Source organism: Festucalex cinctus, chromosome 6 (genome assembly GCF_051991245.1).
Source record: "Festucalex cinctus isolate MCC-2025b chromosome 6, RoL_Fcin_1.0, whole genome shotgun sequence".
Taxonomy (NCBI): Eukaryota; Metazoa; Chordata; class Actinopteri; order Syngnathiformes; family Syngnathidae; genus Festucalex; species Festucalex cinctus.
This window is the reverse complement of record NC_135416.1, coordinates 27,190,063-27,210,078: the sequence shown is the minus strand read 5'-3', so window position 1 is coordinate 27,210,078 and position 20,016 is coordinate 27,190,063. Positions and strand designations below refer to the sequence as shown.

The 20,016-nt window shown below is 40.6% G+C and overlaps 1 long non-coding RNA gene across 1 annotated transcript; it reads left to right on the top strand.

The window, feature by feature from the left end:
* The first annotated feature begins 18,870 nt into the window (after window positions 1-18,870).
* Window positions 18,871-19,659, top strand: LOC144021445 (uncharacterized). Its single transcript, XR_013284146.1, has 4 exons — window positions 18,871-19,231; window positions 19,371-19,417; window positions 19,503-19,553; window positions 19,628-19,659. It is a non-coding gene; the product is annotated as an uncharacterized LOC144021445 (long non-coding RNA).
* Window positions 19,660-20,016: the final 357 nt, after the last annotated feature.

The following is a 20,016-nucleotide window of genomic DNA, read 5'->3' as shown; positions in this document are numbered from 1 at the left end:
TCATCTTAAATATCTTCAGATGAAACACGCCAAAGAATGAAGACAATCTGATAAGTTTTGTAGAAAATATGAGGCCTATAAAAGGCCCCAAAAAATGGCTACAAATAGCAAAGTAAATCAAAATGGCAGACTTCCTGTTTGGTTTAGCATATGGCTTTAGAAACTTTTTTGTCAGTCTTAGGCTGATAGGTATCCCAATTTTTACAAATCTAGCTGAATCATACATTTCCAAAAGCTTCATAAAAATGTCTAGAGGGCGCTATTGAACCATTTATTGCAAATTGAATAAGAAATCTCTAAAATATTCATGCTGATGACAAGCCTGATGTGTGTGTAAAGTTTCATGAGTTTTTGCACATGTTTAGACCAAAAAAAAAAAGCAGCATTTTACTTGGCAAACAATGCATCGCCATGACAACGGCGTGCGACAAAATAAATAACTTTCGATAACTTTGCATCTTAAACATCTTAAGATGAAGCACACCAAGTTTGAAGACAGTCGGATAAATTTTGTAGGAGGAGTTCGTTAAAATATGACCCCTAAAAAAGGCCACAAAAAATGGCTACAAATCCCAACGTAAATCAAAATGGTGGACTTCCTGATTGGTTTAGCATATGGCTCCAAGAGACTTTTTTGTACATCCTGAGCTCTTATGTTTGCCTGCAAATTATCATAGCTTTAGGTGAAACGTACAACCGGGAATGCTTTGTCTGTTTAATCAAAACGCAAAATATGGTGTGCAATTCGATGCATTGCTATGTCAACAGCGTGTGACAAAATAAAAAACTTTCGATTACTTTGCATCTTAAACATCTTAAGATGAAACATACCAAGTTTGAAGATAGTCGGATAAATTTTGTAGGAGGGGTTCGTTAAAATATGACCCCTGAAAAAGGCCACAAAAAATGGCAACAAATACCATCATAAATCAAAATGGCGGACTTCCTGTTGGGTTTAGCACATGGCACCAAGAGACATTTTTGTACATCCTGGGCTGTTACATATGTCTACAATTTTTCGTCGCTCTAGCTGCTTCGTACAACTGGGAATGCTTCATTAAGAAGGATTTTTTTCCTTTGCAAAAAGTGCATGCCACGATAACAGCGTGTGACGAAATAAAAAACTTTCAATAACTTTTCATTTTCAACATCTTAAGATGAATCACACCAAGTTTGAAGATGATCGGATAAACTCTGTAGGAGGAGTTTGTTAAAATATGACCCCTATGAAATGGCCAAAAAAAATGGCAACACATTCCAAAGTAAATCAAAATGGCGGACGTCCTGTTAGGTTTAGCATATGGTTCAAAAAGAGTTTTTTGTAGGTCATAGTCTGTTACATATGTCTACAAATTTTCGTAGCTCTAGCTGCTTCGTACAACTGGCAATGCTTCTTTAAGGATATTTTTTTCCCTTTGCAAACAGTGCATGCCATGACAACAGCGTGCGACGAAATACAAAGCTTTCAATAACTTTTCATCTTCAACATCTTAAGATGAATCACACCAAGTTTGAAGATGATCGGATAAACACTGTAGGAGGAGTTCGTTAAAATAAGGCCCCAATGAAATGGCCAAAAAAATGGCAACACGTTCCAAAATAAATCAAAATGGTGGACTTCCTGTTAGGTTTAGCATATGGTTCAAAAAGAGTTTTTTGTAGGTCATAGTATGTTACATATGTGTACCAATTTTCGTAGCTCTAGATTAAACGTACAACCGGCAATGCCTCGTGAAGTAAGAATTTTTAAACTCTAAATTTGATGCGCTGCCGCCGTCATATAGTATATCAAAAACTTTTCATTTTTCACAATGATGTTGTCCCAGGTGTTGAGATGGTACATCCCAAGTTTGAAGTCAATCGGGTTAACCGTGTAGGAGAAGCGGGCAAAAGTATGACCCCTGTAAATGTGCAAAAATTGGCAAAAATTGGACATTTAAATACTCATACCTCACTTTCTGTCTATTTTAGGGTACACACTTCAAAGAGGTTTCTGTTCATTGGGATGTGCTACAGGTGCCACACAATTTTCATAGCCGTCGGACAATCATAGCGGGACAGGGATCCGTTTAACCTATGTAGGGGGCGCTAAGGAGCCATTTTTCTGTTATCATGTATGGCGACTTTAAAATATCAAATTTTTCGCCAGGCCTGATGTGCGTGTAAAGTTTGGTGAGTTTTCGGTCACGTTTAGTGTCTCAAAAATGTGATCGTTTGCGGAGAATAATAATAATAATAATAATTCCTACAAAAACAATAGGGCCTCGCAGCGGCACCGCCGCCGCCGGTGCTTGGGCCCTAATAATAAGAATTCCTTCAGGAACAATAGGGACCTCGCAGCGGTCGCTGCTCGGGCCCTAACTAGAGCTGCGAGCAGCTATAAAGGGCCCTCGCAACCTGGGCCACGTTGGGGTACTTGCACGTCGGGGTACTGACATGTTGGGGTACTGTTTCATAGGAAACCGTCTAAATTGTAAATGTTTTTGCCATGCTTTGTGCTTGCAAAGTTTCATGGAAAGGCCAAAAATGATGCACAATTAACAAAATAAAATCAAAATGGTTTGGCACATGGCTATAGAATAATTTTTGTAGGTATTAGACTGATAGATGTGCCTCCAAATATTCACACATCGAGCTGAATCATATAATCGGAAATACTTCATAAAAATGTCTAGAGGGCGCTATTGAGCCATTTATTACAAATTGCACAACAAATCTCTAAAATATTCATGTTCTTGAGAGGTCTGATCTGTGTGCAAAGTTTTGAGTTTTCGCTCATGTTTAGACTTTCAAAAAAAAGAGCATTTTTCTTTGCAAACAATGCATCGCTAGAGCAAAGGCGTGACAAACAATTTCAATAACTTTTCATCTTAAATATCTTCAGATGAAACACGCCAAAGAATGAAGACAATCTGATAAGTTTTGTAGAAAATATGAGGCCTATAAAAGGCCCCAAAAAATGGCTACAAATAGCAAAGTAAATCAAAATGGCAGACTTCCTGTTTGGTTTAGCATATGGCTTTAGAAACTTTTTTGTCAGTCTTAGGCTGATAGGTATCCCAATTTTTACAAATCTAGCTGAATCATACATTTCCAAAAGCTTCATAAAAATGTCTATAGGGCGCTATTGAGCCATTTATTGCAAATTGCACAAGAAATCTCTAAAATATTCATGTTTATGACAAGTCTGATGTGTGTGTAAAGTTTCATGAGTTTTCGCTCGTTTAGACAAAAAAAAAAAAAAAGCAGCATTTTACTTGGCAAATAATGCATCGCTATGGCAACGGCTTGCGACAAAATAAAAAAAACGTTCGATAACTTTGCATCTTAAACATCTTAAGATGAAACAAACCAAGTTGGAAGACAGTCGGATAAATTTCGTAGGAGTTCGTTAAAATGTGACCCCTAAAAAAGGCGTAAATCAAAATGCCGGACTTCCTGTTTGGTTTAGCATATGGTTCTAAGAGACTTTTTTGTACATCGTGGGCTCTTATGTATGCCTCCAAATTATCATAGCGCTAGGTGAAACGTACAACCGGGAATGCTTCGTTAAAGAGGAGTTTTTTAGCTCAAAATGTGATGCCCGGCCCCTGCGGGACTTCCTGTTGGGTTTAGCACAAAGCAGCAAGAGACTTTTTTGTACATCGTGGGCTGTTACATATGTCTACAAATTTTCGTAGCTCTAGCTGCTTCGTACAACTGAGAATTCTTCATTGAGAATAATTTTTTTCCTTTGCAAACAAGTGCATGCCACGACAACAGTGTGCGGCGAAATAAAAAGCTTTCAATAACTTTTTATCTTCAACATCTTAAGATGAATCACACCAAGTTTGAAGATGATCGGATAAACTCTGTAGGAGGAGTTCGTTAAAATAGGACCCCTATGAAATGGCCAAAAAAATGGCAACACGTTCCAAAGTAAATCAAAATGGCGGACTTCCTGTTAGGTTTAGCACATGGTTCAAAAAGAGTTTTTTGTACCTTGAGGGCTGTTACATATGTCTTCAAATTTTGGTAACTCGAGGTAAAACGTACAACCGGGAATGCTTCGTTAAGTAAGAATTTTGAAACTCAAAATTTGATGCCCCGCCTCTGGCGGACTTCCTGTTGGGTTTAGCAAATGGCACCAACAGACTTTTTTGTAGATCATAGTCTGTTACATATGTGTACCAATTCTCGTAGCTCAAGGTTAAACTTACAACCGGCAATGCTACGTTTAGTAAGAGTTTTGAAACTCTAAATTTGATGCCCCACCGCCGTCATATAGTATGTCAAAAACTTTAGATTTTTGACCATGGTGTTGTCCCAGGTCTTGAGATGGTACATCCCAAGTTTGAAGTCAATCGGATTAACCGTGTAGGAGAAGCGGGCAAAAGTATGACCCCTGTAAATGTGCAAAAATTGGCCAAAATTGGACATTTAAATACTCATATCTCACTTCCTGTCTATTTTAGGGTACACAGATCAAAGAGGTTTTTGTTCATCTGGATATGCTACAGGTGCCACACAATTTTCATAGCCGTAGGACAATCATAGCGGGACAGGGATCCGTTTAAGCTATGTAGGTGGCGCTACAGAGCCATTTTTCTGTTATCATGTATGGCGACTTTAAAATATCAAATTTTTCGCCAGGCCCGATCTGCGTGTAAAGTTTGGTGAGTTTTCATTCACGTTTAGTGTCTCAAAAATGTGATTGTTTGCGAAAAAGAATAATAAACTAGAGCTGCGAGCAGCTATAAAGGGCCCTCGCAACCCGGGCCACGTTGGGGTACTTGCACGTCGGGGTACTGGCACGTTGGGGTACTGTCAAATAGGACAAGGACCATCTAAAATGTTTTTGACAAGCCTTGTGTGTGCAAAGTTTAATCAAAACGCAAAATATGGTGCGCAATTCCCAAAATAAATTCAAAATGGCGGACTTCCTTTTAGGTTTAGCATACGGCTACAGAATACTTTTTGTAGGTCTTAAGCTAATAGGTATGCCTCCCAGTTTTCACAAATCTAGGTCAAGTCATCTTTAGTTGTGTATCGCTTGAATCATACAATTGGAAATGCTCCATAAAAATGCATAGAGGGCGCTATTGAGCACAACGTTGGGTTACTTGCACGTCAGGGTACTGGCACGTTGGGGTACTGTTACACGGAACAAGGACCATTTAAAATGTTAGTTTTTTCCATGCCTTGTCTGTGCAAAGTTTAATGAAAAAGGCCAAAAATGATGTATAATTCCCAAAATAAAATCAAAATAGCGGACTTCCTCTTTGGTTTGGCAAATGGCTACATAATACTTTTTTGTAGGTCTAGCATAATCATACAATCGGAAATGCTTCATAAAAATGTCTAGAGGGCGCTATTTATTGCAAATTGCACAATAAATCTCTGAAAATTCATGTTCATGAAAAGTCTGATGTGTTTGCAAAGTTCCATGAGTTTTCATGTGTATTAAAAAAAAAAAGCAGCCCTTGACAAACAATGCATTGCTATGGCAACAGCGTGTTACAAAATAAAAAACTTTCGATTACTTTGCATCTTAAACATCTTAAAATGAAACACACCAAGTTTGAAGACAGTCGGATAAATTTTGTAGGAGGGGTTCGTTAAAATATGACCCCTGAAAAAGGCCACAAAAAATGGCAACAAATCCCATCATAAATCAAAATGGCAGACTACCTGTTTGGTTTAGCACATGGTTCCAAGAGACTTTTTTGTACCTTGAATCAGTTGGTGCTGGTGTCTGTGGTTCTCACTTTGCTTTATCTATCCTTCCCTCCTTCCTCTCTTTAGTTTTTCCTCTGGTCACTTGAGATCTTAATTTATTAGAAGTATGAGGTTTCTGGGGTTGGCATAAGACTCTGGTTTTGTAACCACGCAGGAGGGGTCTTGTTGGTGCTGGACTTCACTTTGATGGATTGGATGTACTGGCTTCTATGGATCTCACTCTGCCTTATCGATCCTTCCCTCCTTCCTCTCTTTAGTTTTTCCTCTGGGCTCTTGAGATCTCGCTAAATTTGCTGGAATTTAGAGGCTTCCGGGGTTGGCGTAAGACTTTGATTTTGTAATCATGGGGAAGGCAGGAAGTGTTTGGTCGGTGCTGGATTTCACTTTGATTTACCTTTCTTTTCTCTTTATTTCTTTTTTTTTCTGACCTTTTCTCTGGTCTCCTGACCATTTAAACCTCACGACTCTGGCAAGATTCTGAAGTACCTGGTTAAGGCGAAGGGTAATGGGATATTTATAAGGTTTTAGGTGAATGAATGAGTATAAATTTATACGTATTTGCACGCACGCACACGCACGCACGTGCACGCACGCAAACGCACGCAAACGCACACACGCAAACGCACGCACGCACACATACACACACAAAAAAAAAAAAAAAAAAAAAAAAAAGAGGAGTTTTTTAGCTCAAAATGTGATGCCCGGCCCCTGGGGGACTTCCTGTTGGGTTTAGCACATGGCACCAAGAGACTTTTTTGTACATCCTGGGCTGTTACATATGTCTACAATTTTTCGTCGCTCTCGCTGCTTCGTACAACTGGGAATGCTTCATTAAGAAGGATTTTTTTTCCTTTGCAAAAAGTGCATTTCACGACAACAGCGTGTGACGAAATAAAAAACTTTCAATAACTTTTCATTTTCAACATCTTAAGATGAATCACACCAAGTTTGAAGATGATCGGATAAACTCTGTAGGAGGTGTTTGTTAAAATATGACCCCTATGAAATGGCCAAAAAAAATGGCAACACATTCCAAAGTAAATCAAAATGGCGGACGTCCTGTTAGGTTTAGCATATGGTTCAAAAAGAGTTTTTTGTACCTTGAAGGCTGTTATATACCTCTACAAATTTTGGTAACTCTATGTGAAACGTACAGCCGGGTATGCTTTGTTAAAGAGGAGTTTTTTAGCTCAAAATGTGATGCCCGGCCCCTGGGGGACTTCCTGTTGGGTTTAGCACAGGGCACCAAGAGACTTTTTTGTACATCTTGGGCTGTTACATATGTCTACAAATTTTCGTAGCTCTAGCTGCTTCGTACAAATGGGAATGCTTCTTTAAGGATGTATTTTTTTTCCTTTAAAAACAGTGCATGCCATGACAACAGCGTGCGACGAAAAGCAAAGCTTTCAATAACTTTTCATCTTCAACATCTTAAGATGAATCACACCAAGTTTGAAGATGATCGGATAAACACTGTAGGAGGAGTTCGTTAAAATAAGACCCCAATGAAATGGCCAAAAAAATGGCAACACGTTCCAAAATAAATCAAAATGGTGGACTTCCTGTTAGGTTTAGCATATGGTTCAAAAAGAGTTTTTTGTAGGTCATAGCCTGTTACATGTGTGTACCAATTTTCGTAGCTCTAGATTAAACGTACAACCGGCAATGCTTCGTGAAGTAAGAATTTTTAAACTCTAAATTTGATGCGCCGCCGCCGTCATATAGTATATCAAAAACTTTTCATTTTTCACAATGATGTTGTCCCAGATGTTGAGATGGTACATCCCAAGTTTGAAGTCAATCGGGTTAACCGTGTAGGAGAAGCAGGCAAAAGTATGACCCCTGTAAATGTGCAAAAATTGGCAAAAATTGGACATTTAAATACTCATACCTCACTTTCTGTCTATTTTAGGGTACACACTTCAAAGAGGTTTTTGTTCATTGGGATGTGCTACAGGTGCCACACAATTTTCATAGCCGTCGGACAATCGTAGCGGGACAGGGATCCGTTTAACCTATGTAGGGGGCGCTAAGGAGCCATTTTTCTGTTATCATGTATGGCGACTTTAAAATATCAAATTTTTCGCCAGGCCTGATGTGCGCGTAAAGTTTGGTGAGTTTTCGGTCACGTTTAGTGTCTCAAAAATGCGATTGTTTGCGGAGAAGAATAATAAGAATAATAATAACTAGAGCTGCGAGCAGCTATAAAGGGCCCTCGCAACCCGTGCCACGTTGGGGTATTTGCACGTCGGGGTACTGGCACGTTAGGGTACTGTTTCATAAGAAACCGTCTAAATTGTAAATGTTTTGCCATGCTTTTTGTGTTTGTTCACATTGCTATGGAATGCTTTGTCAAGGTATTCGGCTGATAGGTATGCCTCCCAATATTCACACATCTTGCTGAATCATATAAAAAAAAAAATTCTTTGCAAACAATGCATCGCTACAGCAAAGGCGTGCCACGTTGGGGTACTTGCACGTCGGGGTACTGGCACGTTGGGGTACTGTCAAATAGGACAAGGACCATCTAAAATGTTTTTGACAAGCCTTGTGTGTGCAAAGTTTAATCAAAACGCAAAATATGGTGCGCAATTCCCAAAATAAATTCAAAATGGCGGACTTCCTTTTAGGTTTAGCATACGGCTACAGAATACTTTTTGTAGGTCTTAAGCTAATAGGTATGCCTCCCAGTTTTCACAAATCTAGGTCAAGTCATCTTTAGTTGTGTATCGCTTGAATCATACAATTGGAAATGCTCCATAAAAATGCATAGAGGGCGCTATTGAGCACAACGTTGGGTTACTTGCACGTCGGGGTACTGGCACGTTGGGGTACTGTTACATGGAACAAGGACCATTTAAAATGTTAGTTTTTTCCATGCCTTGTCTGTGCAAAGTTTAATGAAGAAGGCCAAAAATTATGTATAATTCCCAAAATAAAATCAAAATAGCGGACTTCCTCTTTGGTTTGGCAAATGGCTACATAATACTTTTTTGTAGGTCTAGCATAATCATACAATCGGAAATGCTTCATAAAAATGTCTAGAGGGCGCTATTTATTGCAAATTGCACAATAAATCTCTGAAAATTCATGTTCATGACAAGTCTGATGTGTTTGCAAAGTTTCATGAGTTTTCATGTGTATAAAAAAAAAAAAAAGCAGCACTTGACAACTGTTACATGGAACAAGGACCATTTAAAATGTTAGTTTTTTCCATGCCTTGTCTGTGCAAAGTTGAATGAAAAAGGCCAAAAATGATGTAGAATTCCCAAAATAAAATCAAAATAGCGGACTTCCTCTTTGGTTTGGCAAATGGCTACATAATACTTTTTTGTAGGTCTAGCATAATCATACAATCGGAAATGCTTCATAAAAAGGTCTAGAGGGCGCTATTTATTGCAAATTGCACAATAAATCTCTGAAAATTCATGTTCATGACAAGTCTGATGTGTTTGCAAAGTTCCATGAGTTTCATGTGTATAAAAAAAAAAAAGCAGCACTTGACAAACAATGCATTGCTATGGCAACAGCGTGTTACAAAATAAAAAACTTTCGATTACTTTGCATCTTAAACATCTTAAGATGAAACACACCAAGTTTGAAGACAGTCGGATAAATTTTGTAGGAGGGGTTCGTTAAAATATGACCCCTGAAAGTTTTTCCTTGCCCGGTTGGAGGGTTAGATCAGGGGATGTCGCAACTTGTTTGTGGTTAAGTGCTACAGAAGTAAATGTGTCTTAACAACCTCATGATTGAATGTGTTTTCAATTCTCTAGGATGTGATTGGATTGTATCAATTAAATGTTCTTATAACTGATTCAGTGAGTAGTAAAAATAGTGTGTCAAGTATAATGACATGAAATATAAGGAATACAAAAAACAAAACAAGAACCCTCTAAATTACACATTTTGTTCCAGGCTTTATGTGCGTGCATAGTTTGAGTATACACCTAGGTTTAGGCCAGGAGTGTTCAAACCTTTTGCAAAGAGGGCCGGGTATGGTAAGGTGAAAATGTGTGGGGCCTAATCAACCATTTAGTTTAGCCTGACATAATTTTTTTACATGCATATGTAAATATATATATGTGGACAAATGTGTACATATGTCTACAAATTTTTGTAGCTCGAGCTGCTTCGTCCAACTGGGAACGCTGCATTAAGAAGGATTTTTTTTTCCTTTGCCAACAGTGCATGCCACGACAACAGCGTGCGACGAAATAAAAAGCTTTCAATAACTTTTCATCGTCAACATCTTAAGATGAATCACACCAAGTTTGAAGATGATCGGATAAACTCTGTAGGAGGAGTTCGTTAAAATAAGACCCCTATGAAATGGCCAAAAAAATGGCAACATGTTCCAAAGTAAATCAAAATGGCAGACTTCCTGTTAGGTTTAGCATATGGTTCAAAAAGAGTTTTTTGTACCTCGAGGGCTGTTACATATGTCTTCAAATTTTGGTCACTCTAGGTGAAACGTAATGCTTCATTAAGTAAAAATTTTGAAATGCAAAATTTGATGCCCTGCCTCTGGCGGACTTCCTGTTAGGTTTAGCATATGGCACCAACAGGCTTTTTTGTAGATCATAGTCTGTTACATATGTGTACCAATTTTCGTAGCTCTAGATTAAACGTATAACCGGCAATACTTCAGATGAAACATGCCAAAGAATGAAGACAATCTGATAAGTTTTGTAGAAAATATGAGGCCTATAAAAGGCCCCCAAAAAATGGCTACAAATAGCAAAGTAAATCAAAATGCCGGACTTCCTGTTTGGCTTAGCATATGGTTCTAAAAGACTTTTTTGTACATCGTGGGCTCTTATGTATGCCTCCAAATTATCATAGCGCTAGGTGAAAGGTACAACCGGGAATGCTTCGTTAAAGAGGAGTTTTTTAGCTCAAAAAGTGATGCCCGGCCCTTGCGGGACTTCCTGTTGGGTTTAGCACAAAGCAGCAAGAGACTTTTTTGTACATCGTGGGCTGTTACATATGTCTACAAATTTTCGTAGCTCTAGCTGCTTCGTACAACTGAGAATTCTTCATTAAGAAGAATTTTTTTCCTTTGCAAACAAGTGCATGCCACGACAACAGCGTGCAGCGAAATAAAAAGCTTTCAATAACTTTTCATCTTCAACATCTTAAGATGAATCACACCAAGTTTGAAGATGATCGGATAAACTCTGTAAGAGGAGTTCGTTAAAATAGGACCCCTATGAAATGGCCAAAAAAATGGGAACACGTTCCAAAGTAAATCAAAATGGTGGACTTTCTGTTAGGTTTAGCATATGGTTCAAAAAGAGTTTTTTGTACCTTGAGGGCTGTTACATATGTCTTTAAATTTTGGTAACTCTAGGTGAAACGTACAGCCGGGAATGCTTCATTAAGTAAGAATTTTGAAACTCCAAATTTGATGCCCCGCCTCTGGCGGACTTCCTGTTGGGTTTAGCATATGGCACCAACAGACTTTTTTGTAGGTCATAGTCTGTTACATATGTGTACCAATTTTCGTAGCTCTAGGTTAAACATACAACCGGCAATACTAAGTTTAGTAAGAGTTTTGAAACTCTAAATTTGATGCCCCACCGCCGTCATATAGTATGTCGAAAACTTTAGATTTTTTACCATGGTGTTGTCCCAGGTCTTGAGATGGTACATCCCAAGTTTGAAGTCAATTGGATTAACCGTGTAGGAGAAGCAGGCAAAAGTATGACCCCTGTAAATGTGCAAAAATTGGCCAAAATTGGACATTTAAATACTCATATCTCACTTCCTGTCTATTTTAGGGTACACACATCAAAGAGGTTTTTGTTCATCTGGATGTGCTACAGGTGCCACACAATTTTCATAGCCGTCGGACAATCGTAGCGGGCCAGGGATCTGTTTAACCTATGTAGGTGGCGCTATGGAGCCATTTTTCTGTTATCACCTATGGCGACTTTAAAATATCAAATTTTTCGCCAGGCCTGATGTGTGTGTAAAGTTTGGTGAGTTTTCGTTCACGTTTAGTGTCTCAAAAATGTGATTGTTTGCGGAAAAGAATAATAACAAATAAAAAGAAGAATAATAAGAATTCCTTGAAAAACAATAGGGACCTCGCAGCGGTCGCTGCTCGGGCCCTAATAAGAAGAATTCCTACAAAAACAATAGGGCCTCGCAGCGGCACCGCCGCCGCCGCTGCTCGGGCCCTAACTAGAGCTGCGAGCAGCTATAAAGGGCCCTCGCAACCCGGGCCACGTTGGGGTATTTGCACGTCGGGGTACTGGCATGTTGGGGTACTGTCAAATAGGAAACCATCTAAATTTAAAACGTTTTTGCCATGCTTTGTGTTTGTAAAGTTTCATGGAAAGGCCAAAAATGATGCACAATTAACAAAATAAAATCAAAATGGATTGGCACATGGCTATAGAGAATACTCTTTGAATATATTAGGCATGCCTGCCAATATTCACACATCTAGCTGAATCATATAATCGGAAAGACTTCATAAAAATGTCTAGAGGGCGCTATTGAAGCATTTATTGCAAATTTAATAAGAAATCTCTAAAATATTCATGCTTATGACAAGCCTGATGTGTGTGTAAAGTTTCATGAGTTTTTGCACATGTTTAGACCCAAAAAAAAAAAGCAGCATTTTACTTGGCAAACAATGCATCGCCATGAAACGGCGTGCGACAAAATAAATAACTTTCGATAACTTTGTATCTTAAACATCTTAAGATGAAGCACACCAAGTTTGAAGACAGTCGGATAAATTTTGTAGGAGGAGTTCGTTAAAATATGACCCCTAAAAAAGGCCACAAAAAATGGCTACAAATCCCAACGTAAATCAAAATGGCGGACTTCCTGTTTGGTTTAGCAGATGGTTCCAAGAGACTTTTTTGTACATCGTGGGCTCTTATGTATGCCTCTAAATTATCATAGCGCTAGGTGAAACGTACAACCGGGAATGCTTCGTTAAAGAGGAGTTTTTTACCTCAAAATGTGATGACCGGCCCCTACGGGACTTCCTGTTGGGTTTAGCACATGGCACCAAGAGACTTTTTTGTACATCGTGGGCTGTTAAATTTGTCTCCAAATTTTCGTAGCTCTAGCTGCTTCGTACAACTGGGAATGCTTCATTAAGAGGGAATTTTTTCCTTTGCAAACTGTGCATGCCACGGCAACAGCGTGCGACGAAATAAAAAGCTTTCAATAACTTTTCATCTTCAACATTTTAAGATGAATCAAACCAAGTTTGGAGATGATCGGATAAACTCTGTAGGAGGAGTTCGTTAAAATAAGACCCCTATGAAATGGCCCAAAAAATGGCAACACGTTCCAAAGTAAATCAAAATGGCGGACTTCCTGTTCGGTTTAGCATATGGTTCAAAAAGAGTTTTTTGTACCTTGAGGGCTGTTACATATGTCTTCAACTGTTGGTAACTCTAGGTGAAATGTACAGCCGGGAATGCTTCATTAAATAAGAATTTTGAAACACAAAATTTGATGCCTCGCCTCTGGCGGACTTCCTGTTAGGTTTAGCATATGGTTCAAAAAGAGTTTTTTGTAGATCATAGTCTGTTACATATGTGTACCAATTTTCGTGGCTCTCAATTAAACGTACCACGGCAATGCTTTGTTAAGTAAGAATTTTGAAACTGTAAATTTGATGCCCCGCCACCGTCATATAGTATGTCAAAAACTTTAGATTTTTTACCATGATGTTGTCCCAGGTGTTGAGATGGTACAGCCCAAGTTTGAAGTCAATCGGGTTAACCGTGTAGGAGAAGCGGGCAAAAGTATGACCCCTGTAAATGTGCAAAAATTGGCAAAAATTGGACATTTAAATACTCATACCTCACTTTCTGTCTATTTTAGGGTACACACTTCAAAGAGGTTTTTGTTCATTGGGATGTGCTACAGGTGCCACACAATTTTCATAGCCGTCGGACAATCGTAGCGGGACAGGGATCCGTTTAACCTATGTAGGGGGCGCTAAGGAGCCATTTTTCTGTTATCATGTGTGGCCAGGCCTGATCTGCGTGTAAAGTTTGGTGAGTTTTCGGTCACGTTTAGTGTCTCAAAAATGCGATTGTTTGCGGAGAGGAATAATAAGAAGAATAACTAGAGCTGCGAGCAGCTATAAAGGGCCCTCGCAACCCGGGCCACGTTGGGGTACTTGCACGTCGGGGTACTGGCACGTTGGGGTACTGTCAAATAGGACAAGGACCATCTAAAATGTTTTTGACAAGCCTTGTGTGTGCAAAGTTTAATCAAAACGCAAAATATGGTGCGCAATTCCCAAAATAAATTCAAAATGGCGGACTTCCTTTTAGGTTTAGCATACGGCTACAGAATACTTTTTGTAGGTCTTAAGCTAATAGGTATGCCTCCCAGTTTTCACAAATCTAGGTCAAGTCATCTTTAGTTGTGTATCGCTTGAATCATACAATTGGAAATGCTCCATAAAAATGCATAGAGGGCGCTATTGACCACAACGTTGGGTTACTTGCACGTCAGGGTACTGGCACGTTGGGGTACTGTTACATGGAAGAAGGACCATTTAAAAAGTTTTTTCCATGCCTTGTCTGTGCAAAGTTTAATGAAAAAGGCCAAAAATGATGTATAATTCCCAAAATAAAATCAAAATAGCGGACTTCCTCTTTGGTTTGGCAAATGGCTACATAATACTTTTTTGTAGGTCTAGCATAATCATACAATCGGAAATGCTTCATAAAAATGTCTAGAGGGCGCTATTTATTGCAAATTGCACAATAAATCTCTGAAAATTCATGTTCATGACAAGTCTGATGTGTTTGCAAAGTTTCATGAGTTTTCATGTGTATAAAAAAAAAAAAAAGCAGCACTTGACAACTGTTACATGGAACAAGGACCATTTAAAATGTTAGTTTTTTCCATGCCTTGTCTGTGCAAAATTAATGAAAAAGGCCAAAAATGATGTATAATTCCCAAAATAAAATCAAAATAGCGGACTTCCTCTTTGGTTTGGCAAATGGCTACATAATACTTTTTTGTAGGTCTAGCATAATCATACAATCGGAAATGCTTCATAAAAATGTCTAGAGGGTGCTATTTATTGCAAATTGCACAATAAATCTCTGAAAATTCATGTTCATGACAAGTCTGATGTGTTTGCAAAGTTTCATGAGTTTTCATGTGTATAAAAAAAAAAAAAGCAGCACTTGACAACTGTTACATGGAACAAGGACCATTTAAAATGTTAGTTTTTTCCATGCCTTGTCTGTGCAAAGTTTAATGAAAAAGGCCAAAAATGATGTATAATTCCCAAAATAAAATCAAAATAGCGGACTTCCTCTTTGGTTGGCAAATGGCTACATAATACTTTTTTGTAGGTCTAGCATAATCATACAATCCGGACGCAATACGGACGCAGGGACTTATCCTTTTTATCAACAAAGAAGAAGACGGGGGAGGTCGAGGGCCGGATCAAACCTGCCGCCAGTGCACCAGAAATATATTCCTGCAAGGCCTCCTGCTCTGGCTGAGATACAGGATACAGACGGGAACTAGGTAGACGAGCGTTAGGCATAAGATTAATTGCACAGTCATACGATGTGGAGGTAGGGACTGTGCACGGTCTTTACTAAACACCTTACGGTGGTCATGATATTCCACGGGTACACCATTCAAGCTAATTGGCTCATCTATTTGCTGGGAAGGTGGGTGGCAGCCCATGCCAGCGGCTCGTAGACAATGAGCATAACAAAAGGTACTCCAGTTCTCTAATGCTGGTTTACTCCAATCAATATCAGGATTATGGAGTTTTAGCCAAGGTAACCCTAAAACAATAGACACTGACCGCGATGGTAATACTAGTAACCGTATCTGTTCGACATGGTTACCCGAAAGACACAGACCGAGTAGTCCGGCTGAATAATACACCACCCCCAGAGGGTGCCCGTCGAGATCAAACACTTCACGTGGTTTAGGAAGTTTATCTAGAACTACACCCAGAGCCTCTACCACACTGGGGTCAACAAAACAGTCATCTGCCCCTGAGTCCACCAAGGCTGTGATTTTAACCCTTTTGTCCAGCAAAAATACCTCGCCAGAGAGTTCGAGCCGCTTTACACCCTCCTCGGCCGGAGGGGGCGACACAGAAGATGTTTGATGGCACTCACGCGAGTCATCCGGGTGTTGGGGGGCTGCTGGAGGGGTGGCGTTCCTGCTGCCCACTCTGGTCTTGCGGCGAGTCGGCTGAGCAGTCATTGCTGGACAGAAGGCGACACGATGATCCAGCCGCCCGCAGTAGAAGCACGCTCCCGACTTAAGCCGTCGCTGCCTCTCCTCGGGCCGAAGACATCCGCTCCCCAGCTGCATCGGCTCCACCCCCAGTACGACGTCGGTGCTTCCTGCCGACATCTCTGATACCACGGGCTCGGGAGCCCTCCTCCATTCGATCCCGGCTCGCTCTCGCTGTCTCTCTCGCAGCCAATTGTCTAGCCGAATGGCCAATGAGATGAGAGCCTCGAGGCTATCAGAGTCATCACGCACGGCGAGTTCGTCCTTAACCATGGAGCTTAGCCCTCGCCGAAACAGGCAACACAATGAGGGCTCGTTGAAGCCACTTTCAGCAGCGAGAGTGCGGAACTCAATAGAAAAGTCCGCGACGGAACGCTTCCCCTGCACACAGTCTATTAGCTGCCCTCCGGCCTCCTTGCCCTTCACCGGGTGATCAAAAACCCTACGTAATTCCTCCACGAAATGCTGGTAGGAGGATCGGACGTCGGGCCGTGTACTGCTTACGGCCATTGCCCAAGACGCTGCCGGTCCCGTCAAGAGGCTCATAGTGAACGCAACCTTAGCATCGTCACGAGCGTAGGTAAGGGGCTGCTGACAAAAAATAAGGGAGCAGTGATGTAAAAAAATTCCGCGGCTCCCCGGTTCTCCTCCATAACGCGGAGGGTGAGGCAGTATGGGTTCCCGGGGTGCAGCTGCAGCCGCGGCAGTTACACCTGCGGTAGCCCCCTCCCTGGCGTCCCCCTGTTCCACCCGGGAGCTCAGCTCCTTGAAATGTTGAGCTAGCATGTTCACCGCATCGCGGAGCTCTGCGAGTGAGGTTTCGTGTTGGCTTACCCGACGACTCTGAGTAGCCAATGCATGTCTAACCTCTTTGTTGTCCGTGGGATCCATGGTCGGATTATTCTGTCAGAGTCCAGTATGAACTGGAGAGGTGGATCCCAAGATCACGGGCAATAGAGGAGTTTGACTGTATTTATTACAGTTCAAAAATAGGGGGAATAACAAAAAGCTCTGGACCAAGCCAGGATGGAAAAAATGGGAGAAACACAAGGTGCTTGCAAAAGGCAAGATGAAAAAATCTACTCGTAACTCAATGGCTATTAATTAATAAACATAACAGGCAAAAAGTCACAACACAAAATAACGTAGCAAAAACTTACGAGAGCAAAACTAAACTATAGCAAAGTACAGAAGGTAATGGCTGTAGATTTGGAAGAATAATCCGACGTCGTCCAGGCGACGTCAGAGTCCTTATAAAGGCCTAATGTTGATGCACCACAGGTGCGGCGCCAGGGCAAACGCCCCCTCAATCACTCAGAGACTGAAAAAAAAGAGAAGAGCAACACTGAGAGCCCTGCATCATGACAGGTGGAAAGTAAAAGAATATTCATAAATGACTTAGTTATCACACTTAGAATGAGTTTACAATTTTTGTAAAAATACCATATCTGGGGTATTTATTTTTTTTTATGCCTCAAGGGCTAGGCGTCGCTGCATATATAACTGAATGTTGTCATAGAGATACCTTCAGGCCTCGACTATAGTCGACTAGTTTGGGATTTTTTGAAACATGTACCGGGGAGTTATTAAGCATATCCTTTTTTTATCTGAAAACACAAAATTTGATGCCCCACCCTCATCATATAGTATTCCAAAAAGTCAATATTTTTTCCCCTGTCGTTTTCCCCAGGTCTTGACATGGTCCAGGTCAGGTTTGAAGCAAATTAGATGAAACGCGTAGGAGAAGTGGGCAATAGTATGCCTCCTGTAAATGTGCAAAAATCGTCAAAAATGGGACATTCAAAAATTTGTAGCTCACTTCCTGTTCATTTTAGCATATGGGTTCAAGAGACTTTTTTTGTAGGTCTTGGGCTCCCTCATACACCTAAAAATTTCTGTAGATCTTGCTTAAACGTACAACCGGGGCTGCTTCGTTAAAAATTTCTAGGGGGCGCTATTGAGTCATTTTTGTAAAAATAGCACAATCCACGATAAAATATTGCTCATTTTGCCAGGCCAGATGTGTGTGCCAAGTTTTTAGACCCTCAAAATTGGCGATGTTTTCTTGGCGAACAGTTCTTAGCCACGCCCACAGCGATTCGCGAAAACTCACAAACTCCGTGTTGTGACTTCATGAAGGCCGAAACCCTCATATGAGCAAATATGAGGTAGGTCCAGTTAACGTGGTTGGAGAAAAACATTGAAGAAAAATCGTAAGAAAAAAAAGTGCCAGTAGGTGGCGCAATCAGTAAGATGAAATATAAGTTCGTAGATGTCTTAGGGGCTGGACTCTCATCAAATGTGTGAAATTTTGAGAAGATAGGATCATCTGGGTCAAGTTAAAGCAGCTTTTTTTGTCCCGAAAAATCATCAGATTTTGCGGCACCATAGCGGCCAAGCCCTTTGGCGAAAAGTTACAATATTCGGTGTGGAGCATGATCAAAATCTCAAAGCTTTTCTGACCAATTTTTAACTGGATCCCTTCAACGAGCTTTGCACAGTAGCTAAATACGGAAAATATGACATTTATTGTTACCACTCGGTGGAGCTATATGTATAGCTGATATTTTATTGACTATTAAGTTGCATGAGAAGTTTGAGATTTTTTCAAGCTTGTACATGGGAGTTATTAACTCGTTGGCTGCCATAAACGTCATATGACGTTTAGTATAAGCCTAGGGTATGCCGCCAAAAACGTCAATTGACGTTAACTATGTTTTTTAATGGAAACGGGTGGAGGAAAGCCTTGGGCAGCTGTGCTCCATGTATCAAGCCGATCAGGTTTCTATAATGAGTATTCCTGGCCACTAGATGGCTGTGATGAGTCTTTTGGACAAGATCGGGTAGGAGACAACAGTAGAAGGAGAGAGGCTGAACTAGAGTGTTGAGGGGGAGAGAATGGCTAACTTGGCTAAGGGAGTCAAAAAGGCTACAGATGGCAATCAGCTCACGCTTGATCCTTATTTTCAAAGCTCAAAAGCATCGACCAGTGCTCAAGAGCACAGTGATGACGAGCTTAAGTCATAGTTGAAGCGGTGACGCGGCCGTTTCGACCATGTCCTAAAGCCCCACCGGCTAGCAATGCTAATAACGTCCTAAGGCCCCACCGGCTAGCGATGCTAACACCGGAGAAAAGTGGTGCACAACGGAGTACGTCTGCACAGATGACGTTTCATCGGACGATGACGACTACTATGGGTCCGATGCAAGACAGTCTTGGACAGTCTTTCGTCCTCCAAAGAACGTGAAGGTAAGTGCTAACATGCTAAGAGATTGCTAGTAAGATTACTTTCCTAACTTTTCGGGCGATCTGCGAGCAGCGTGTGTAAATGTGCTGATATACACTAGAACATCTATTACCTATACAAACGTGAATGTATATTTTATAGATCGTGCTCACAGCAACGTCCGACCGCTGGTTCTACGACAAAGAAAGGTAAAAAAAACAAAAAACGTTTTCAATACACCGCAACAATAAAAGGAAAGTCTTTCGAGAGTATTGTAATTGTATGTTTCTTTAGGTCCTACTCATAGGGCCCAAAGTGACCCTTCTCACAGTGAGCAGAACAAAGGTAAAAAGAAAAAAAAAAGATTCTCCACAGCACTAATAAAATATTTGATGGTAAACGTCTTCTATAATTTACAGAATGTGCATCAACCAATACATCCAAGAAAAAAAGGTAAACATATGCACACACACATTGCATCACACTGCTCTAAAATAATATATGATATTGAAAAGTATATTTGCAGATCCCAATGATTCTGGCTGGCGTGAAGTTGGCTGGCAGCCAACCATCTTCCCCTTTGCTGCAAAACCAGGAGCAAGGGATGCTGCAGCAGAGCTGAATTCCCACCTGCCAGCTGACATCCTGGAGCTCTTCATCACAGATTAACTTCTCCAGCACATCGTTCATCATACCAACCTCTGCGCAAATCAGTCCATGCAGAAGCAGACTGACAAAAACTGTGGTGCAAATCCTGCTGCATCCCCCTTGCACGCAAGGAATTGCTCCACAATATACCACACAAAAA